Here is a 6749-nt window from a genome sequence, read left to right as displayed (position 1 = left end):
TCCTATGCTCACTGGCACGTGGCACTGGGAGTAATCCGGAGATTACTGCTTTGGAGGTCCTGTTTTTTAATTTCCTTCCATCTCCCTAAAATCTGCTTCCAGGACCTCATCCCTCTTCCTACCTATGTCATTGGTACCAATGTGGACCACGGCTTCTGGCTATTCACCCTCCCGCCAAAAGAATGTCCTGCAGCCGCTCCATGACATCCTTGACCCTGGCACCAGGGAGGCAACACACCATCCTGGTGTCATGTTCACTGCCGCAGTAACGCCTGTCTGATCCCCTGACTATCGAATCCCCTGTCACTATTGCTCCTCCCCTTCTGTGCAGCTGAGCCACCCATGGTGCCACAGACTTTGCTGTGGCTGCACCCTCCCCCACCCCGAGGAACCATCGCTCTCACCAGTATCCAAAATGGAAAACCGATTAGCAAGCAAGATAGACTCAGGGGACTCCTGCACTGCCTGCCTGGTTCTCTTCGACCCTCTGGCAGTCACCATTCCCTCTCTGCCTGCATGCTCTTAACCTACGGTGTGACCATCTCCCTAAATGTGCTATCCACGTAGTCCTCTGCCTCGTGGATGCACAACAGTGACTGCAGCCGCCGCCCGAGTTCCGAAACCTGGAGCTCAAGCTTCTGCAGCTGGTGACACTTCCTGCAGATGTGTTTGTCTAGGACATATGGTGCGTCCATGACTTCCCACATACCGTTCATTCTACTTGGTCGAGTTGACCTGCCATAAAGTAACTTTGAAAACTTTTAATTACAATGAGAAGTAAAATAACTTACCAGTTACTCACCAATCAGTTTCTTCCCCTGTACCGAAGGGATAGGCAGCTACTGGTGGCTGAAAAGAGGTGGAAGAAGGAAAGAAAGGAGCCCCTCCCTCATGCACCAAACTCCCACTTTACACTGTGCACTCGAATTTCTTTCTTTCTTAATTTATGGTTCCCCTCCTTACCGAACTCCCTCACTTACCAAACTCCCTTCTTCACACTCTGTGCCCTCCAGCAGCACTCAATGCAGACAAACAGCACGGAGAGTCCCTGAATTTATACTCTGAAAACAATGCTGTGTCAGCTTGCTAGAGTGCAGAAACCAGATTAAGCTAGCTACCTAATTAACTAGCTACAGCCAAAAGACTTGCAGGTTGATAGGTAAATTGGCCATTATAAATTGCCCCTAGTATAGGTAGGTGGTAGGGGAATATAGGGACAGGTGAGGATGTGGTAGGAATATGGGATTAGTGTAGGATTAGTATAAATGGGTTGTTAATGGTCGGCACAGACTCGGTGGGCCGAAGGGCCTGTTTCAGTGCTGTATCTCTAAATCTAAAAAATCTAAATCTATTCTCAGAGTGTTTGTATACCCTTGTTTAAAACTGCAAGAAACCTAACTTACCTCTTAACTGAAACATACATTTCAATTAATTGCTAGATGTAAACAAAACAAAAACTAGTCTTGAGAGATTAACCCTTAAAATCCACTCACTTACCAAACTCCCTTCTTCACACTCCTAGATCTCAACTTCATTTTCCTGTCTGCCCCCATAACCCTTGACTCCCCAAAGGCAGCACTGACTGTTTTGGCCACTGCTGGACTCAACGTGTCTCGATGCTTCTGCACAATAGTCACTAGCAGATAGTTTTCTCTGCCCATAGAGCACAGAACTGTTACTATCTTTATCTATGGTGATGATCATATGTTGTGCACTTGGACAGGCTCTTTTTGTTGACGAGCCTGGTGTTCCTGACACGCATCATAAGATCTCATCATCTGGTCAATGTCCTTGCTAATGCCAGACCAGAATACTGACTCCCCGGCGAGTCATCTTGTTCTTTCTATTTCCCTGTGTCCTTGTTGGAGCTGCCCAAGTATGTCAGACTGAAGTGTCTGAGTAGACCATGTTGATTGACTCTTTGCACCTGCTTCACTCAAGAAGCTTGACACCATTCCAGGACAAAGCAGCCCGCTTGATTGTTTATGGATGGCGTGCCATTCACTGCCTCCACCACCAACGCACAGTGGCAGCAGTGCGTATCATCTACAAGATGCAATACAGCAATGCACCAAGGCTCCTTAGACAACACCTTCCAAACCTGTGACCTCTACCACCTAGAAGGACAAGGGCAGCAGATACATGGGAACACCACCACCTGCAAGTCCCTCCAAGTCACACACCATCCTGACTTGGAACTATATCGCCGTTCCTTCACTGTCACTGGGTCAAAATCCTGGAACTCCCTTCCTAACAGCACTCTGGGTGTACCTACCCCAGATGGACTGCAGCGGTTCAAGAAGGCAGTTCACCATTAGGGATGGACAATAAATGCTAGCCTAGCCAGCGACGCCTACATCCCATGAATGAATTTTAAAAAACTCAAGGAACCTAGGCACTTTATTGTCGAGCTATTGTATGCTGTAAGCTTCATGCTTGAGGGTTGGACTACAGACTTCCATGCCTCGTGATACATGTCCTTGAGGATGCAGAAAGGTAGAGTTGCCACTTGCACCAGTGTCAATCTTCACTCTCAGTCAATGTCGTCCAGCCTTATTTAGGCAGACGATCTGGAGTGTTGCAAAAGCTTCCATTTGGTTAATGGAATGGACCGAAGATGATTGTGTGAAATAACTGTTCGCCTGTGGTGTTTTCACCTCGATCCACCTCATCCATTTTGTTCAGGTGTTCCCCCATTTCATGGATGGGTCTATACTTTTGGCAATGCCTGGAAGTGCTTTGCCTTCCTTTGCCTCTGGGTGGCATACTTCTGCAGTTTGAGCGCTGCCCGCTCTGGCTTCTCCCCGCATTCCTACTGCTGGACCTTCTGCAAAGTTTGGCCCAGTGCCCTCCAAGCCTGCTTGCCTTGCATGTGTCTGTGTATGCCAGGCATCTACACAGTGGGTGGGAGAGCCCGCAGTTCTGCAAACCTTGTTCTGCTTGGGTGCCTTGAATATCGTACCAATTTGGGCATTTTGGAATCTAAGGCTTTCAAACATGGTCTCCCTGCAATAATTGCCTCGTATTCCATCCTGCAGCATATTCTCCACACCATGTCCTTTTGGCTTTTCTAGGAAGTCTTTCTGGAACGCCTCAACAGGAGTGGAGGCAATCAACAACTCCATAATTCGTTTCAAGACTTCAGTATCAGAAAAGTCGCATTCTCTTTCTTTCTCTCTGCTTCGGTTAACAAAGTCGTCCAAGCTCTCGTTTGCTTTCTGCATGGGTTCCAGCCGGTGTACTCTGAAATTAACTTTAATCCTAACCTGACTTTCTAATGTTGCTCATAGCTTTGACAGAGCCTCCTGGTCAGCCTCAGGTAAACTATAGGTTATGATTCTGCGCAGACCTTCATTTCCTATGGTGATCCTAATTTTTATCGCCTGTTTGTTTGCATCCACAACCTCGTGTTCCAGGAAACACAGTTCAATTCTCTATTTAAACAATTTGAATTGGCCTGGAACATCAGGAGCTTTCCAATCCATCTCTGGAAATCTGGCTGCCACTGCCTAAGCCTTCTACTCTTTTCTAACCCTCAGGAGCAAACCTTGCTTTAAAAGTTGCAGCAAGCTGTGATGTTTGCAGAGCTGAGCAGGAGCCACGTCCTATGCTGGGGTTGTTAGCTTGCAGGTGGCAGGGGCCCCGACATCAGGGTCGGCTAATGGCATGCGAGTGTGATGACGGCTGGAAGGAATCCACACCAAAACATGACACTGCACTGATCTCTGTGGCTGAAGCTATCATTAATTTTTGTCTTGCCAGCCTGGGGCAATACTGGGAGTGCGCCAAACTCTTCTTCAATCTTTACTCATACTGTTGCTCTTTTGACGTGAGAGCTGTGATCTGGTCATAATGCTTCAGGTAGGGATTCTGGATTGAATTGTCATTTACATCTGTTGATCAATGCTGACGATTCACTACTACTGCCACCATATTATATTATCTCTTTCCAGACTAATACAAATGAAGCTGAAGGGCAAGCATAAAGGTTTGAATGCAACGCTTTAATAGAGACTTACTCTTGCTTCAGCTTAGACATCCTAACTGAGTTTAATGTGCCAATCAAATGGGTTGCTTTGCCCTGGATGGTGTCATGCAACATGTGTTGTTGGAGCTGCACCCATCCAGGCAAGTGGAGAGTATTCCATCACACTCCTGACTTATGCCTTGTAGATGGTGGACAGGCTTTGGTGAGTCAGGTGGTAAGTCACTCAGCACAGAATTCACAGCCTGTGACCCGCTCTTGTAGCCACAGTATTTATGTGGCTGGTCCAGTTAAGTTTCTGGTCAATGGTAACCCCCCAGGTTGTTGATAGTGGGGGATTCAGTGATGATAATACCATTGAATGTCAGGGGGAGATGGTTAGATTCTCTCTTGTTGGAGATGATGTCACACTCACACAAGGAGCAATTATAAACTATAAAAATGAACTGATGAGTTAACCTCCCAGAATGGACACACTTTTGCTACAGGACAAAATGGAGTAAGAGGTCAGGTGACCTCTCCTGTACTGCGAATATATATAGTGACTACTGGAGACTGAAGCTGATCAACCCTGAAGAAAGCACTAGAAATGCTAATGGCCCCATTCAATGTTAATGGCTACCTTTTTCAATCAGCTGGACTTGCAATGACCTCTGAATCTCCAGACCCAAACCCCAAACTCAGGATAATAGGTGTGACCAAACACCACTTTATCAAGATGAGCAACATTCAAACTCCATTGTCTAAAAATGGCCACATATTCAGAGACATTATATGAAAACACCAGGGGAGAGCAACTTTAGTCACCTGACAGAAACCAAACTTGATAACTTTAAAAAAAAACTTTTCTGTGCAGAGACCGAAAGCTAGCAGCCAGGAGGATGAGAGAGATCAATTCCAGCCAAGAAGAAGACCCTGCCGAATACCAACTTTAAAAACTACCTAGAGGTAAAGACTCAAAAGGTGACCTTTGAAAACTCCCCATCTGAGAGATTGAAACAGGATTTTTGCCATCAGATGGTAACTAAGATTTAACCAAAGAAATCTGCAGCAAAGCATCCGTCCACCTGAAACTCTCCAGAGCTTGACTCCAGGGAACCAGAAAAAAAGGAAGAACAGGGCTGCCTCATTTAAATTTTCCTCCTGGGAAACAAGATCTCACAATGAATTCTTTTTAAAAACACCAGACATAAATGCATGCTATCTTTTAATCTCTATCTTAGCATGTGCATGTGTGCACATGTGTGTGTGGGTGAGGTGGCACATTTTCGGGTTTTGTTTCACAAACATTTATCTTTCTTTAAACCTACAAGAAAACTTGTAATTTCTCTGTTTATTGGCCATTAAAACATTCAAGGTTTAAAAAACAATTCCAATAACACTGTCTGCGGTCAGTTGAGAGCTGTAAAGTGAAACCACCGCTATCATTTCCTACCTGTCCATAACAACGGTCTTTGCCTGGCACTTGTCAGCAAGAATGTTACTTGCCACTTCTCCGCTCAAGCCTGAAAGTTGTTCAGGTCTTGCTGCATGCAGACACAGACTGCTTTGGTATCTGAGGAATTGCGATTGGAACTGTGCAATCATCAGCGAAAATCACACCATATGATGGAAAGAAGGCCATTGATGAAGCAGCTGAAGCTGGTTGGGCCATCTCGGTCCTCCTCAGAGGTCCATATGTTACGACCGACCGCTCCAGTCAAAGCCCCCAATCAAAATATATGATTGATTGTAATAGGAGAAACGCACTGTTAATTCAATCCTGTCCCTCCACAGATCGCCTAATATATCATTTAAAACTTTCCAAATTAAAGAAAGACCCAGCCAAATTGTACCATCTATTAACCCCCGAATAAGGCTATACAAACCAGGTGTCTTTAAATCAACAAATTAACTGTTTAATTAAAAAAAACTAAATTCTTAAACACTTCTTTGGCCTCCTTAGCTCGAGAGACAATGGGTAAGCGCCTGAAGGTGGTCAGTGGTGTGTGGAGCAGCGCCTGGAGTGGCTATAAAGGCCAATTCTAGAGTGACAGGTGCTGCAGAAAAATTTGTTTGTCGGGGCTGTTACACAGTTGGCTCTCCCCTTGCGCCTCTGTCTTTTTTCCTGCCAACTACTAAGTCTCTTCGACTCGCCACACTTTAGCCCCGCCTTTATGGCTGCCCGCCAGCTCTGGCGATCGCTGGCAACTGACTCCCACGACTTGTGATCAATGTCACAGGACTTCATGTCGCGTTTGCAAACGTCTTTAAAGCGGAGACATGGACGGCCGGTGGGTCTGATACCAGTGGCGAGCTCGCTGTACAATGTGTCTTTGGGGATCCTACCATCTTCCATGCGGCTCACATGGCCAAGCCATCTCAAGTGCCGCTGACTCAGTAGTGTGTATAAGCTGGGGATGTTACCCACCTCGAGGACTTCTGTGTTAGAGATACGGTCCTGCCACCTGATGCCAAGTATTCTCCGGAGGCAGCGAAGATGAAATGAATTGAGATGTCGCTCTTGGCTGACATACGTTGTCCAGGCCTCGCTGCCATAGAGCAAGGTACTGAGGACACAGGCTTGATACACTCGGACTTTTGTGTTCCGTGTCAATGCGCCATTTTCCCACACCCTCTTGACCAGTCTGGACATAGCAGTGGAAGCCTTTCCCATGCGCTTGTTGATTTCTGCATCTGGAGACAGGTTACTGGTGATAGTTGAGCCGAGATAGGTGAACTCTTGAACCACTTCCAGAGCGTAGTCGCCAATATTGATGGATGG

The sequence above is a fragment of the Heterodontus francisci genome, chromosome 1 (assembly GCF_036365525.1).
Source record: "Heterodontus francisci isolate sHetFra1 chromosome 1, sHetFra1.hap1, whole genome shotgun sequence".
NCBI lineage: Eukaryota > Metazoa > Chordata > Chondrichthyes > Heterodontiformes > Heterodontidae > Heterodontus > Heterodontus francisci.
This window is presented reverse-complemented; position numbering follows the sequence as displayed.